We start from the raw sequence: 1,546 nt of genomic DNA, 5'->3' as shown, positions 1-1,546 counted from the left end.
TTCTTCATTTGTTTTCCATTACTTACAGGCTGAAATCCAAATTCCTTAGCAATATCATAGTGGTTGAAAACATAGGTTTTGGAATGAGATAGAGGTTGTGAGCCCAGATTCTGACTTTGCCATATACGGCCATGTTCATGGGCAGTTTACTTGAACATTCTAAACTTTAGTTTCCTCATCTGTGAAATGCAGATAATAATAGTCCCTTCCCCTTAAAGGATGGAATGAGAATTAAACTGGGTCATGTATACAGAATACAAGTACAGGGTTTGCTGCATTTTATGTGTTTAGTACACAGTAGCTGCTGGTATCCATATCACCATGGGCATATAAGGCCTTTGCTACCTGGTCTTTTCAACTTCATTTGCCATCTTTAACCTCCTAAATTCACCCCATTTATCCTGAATACACTCCTCTATTACAACATATCTTCCTGATTTTTCCCCACTGTGTCTTTTTGATGTAAGAAATGTTAGCCTATTCATAGGTGTCTTCTATAGTCCCATAGGTGGGACTATAGCCAGTTGATTCAAGAAAGTTGTGTAGAATTGAACCAATATTGGGATAATCAGGGCCATGTGGGGGGTAGGCTGCAGAGGGAAGTCCCAAGACAAAGGGAGTATGACCTCCACTGCCAGCCTTGTCAGACTCACCAGCCTTGTCCTCCTCACTTGCCTTGCTTGCCTGGCCACAGCCGCCCGGGGGACATTGAATTTGTCAGATATCTCCCTCAGCAGACTCTGCCTGGAGAAAGGACCACCATTTGACTTGGTGGCTGTCCCAACAAAAAACCCCGGAAGCAGGATGAACCTCATGACCTGAGAATATGCCATTCCAGGCAAGGAAGAGATGCCATAGGAAAGAGGCTTGTTTAGACTGTGGATGCTTTTCAGGGACCACTATCCATCCTCACCCCCAAAATGCCAATTTTAGCCACTACTGTTTCATCCAAATATGTACCCGTTAGGCACAGTGGGCCTGTCCATCCTTGAGAAGGAAAAGGACTGGAGGCCAGCCGTCACAATTAAGCAGATCTTGTTAGGAATACAGGAACTTTTAAATTAACCAAATATCCAGGACTCAGCCCAAGCAGAGGCCCACACAATTTATGGCCAAAACAAAGTGGGCTACAAGAAGAGGGTTTGAGCACAAGCCAAGAAATTCACACCTTTATACGCAGTCACCATGTGCCACCATTAGAAGAAAGGGATTGGTTTGGCAAGAACTTGTTTACAGCATTTTTGCAAATCAAACATTGCCATGTATAATTACTAGACAAGTGGGGAGAGTTGGGCAGGTAACCTTTTCCATCTCTGCCACTGGGATGCAGCTTCCACTACCGGGTGGCCCAGTTTCTCATACAGGGTCTCTTCCTTCAGTCTTGCGTATTTTTGATTGTTATGCAAAACTTGCTTTTATTTTAATATTCATGTCAGTATTTCAACTGCTATAAAATTATGAATTTTATACTTTGATGAGCCCTGAGGAATTTGTTTCCTTTCCTTGCAGATATAGGCATGCTTCACACAGTTTAGGGAGAACTATT

The 1,546-nt window shown here is 42.9% G+C and overlaps 1 pseudogene; it reads left to right on the top strand.

Moving 5' to 3' along the window:
• The first annotated feature begins 621 nt into the window (after nt 1-621).
• On the top strand, nt 622-1,200 carry LOC122918687 (annotated as a pseudogene).
• The last annotated feature ends 346 nt before the right edge of the window (nt 1,201-1,546 follow it).

Source organism: Neovison vison, chromosome 1 (assembly GCF_020171115.1).
Source record: "Neovison vison isolate M4711 chromosome 1, ASM_NN_V1, whole genome shotgun sequence".
Taxonomy (NCBI): Eukaryota; Metazoa; Chordata; class Mammalia; order Carnivora; family Mustelidae; genus Neogale; species Neogale vison.
This window is presented reverse-complemented; position numbering and strand designations above follow the sequence as displayed.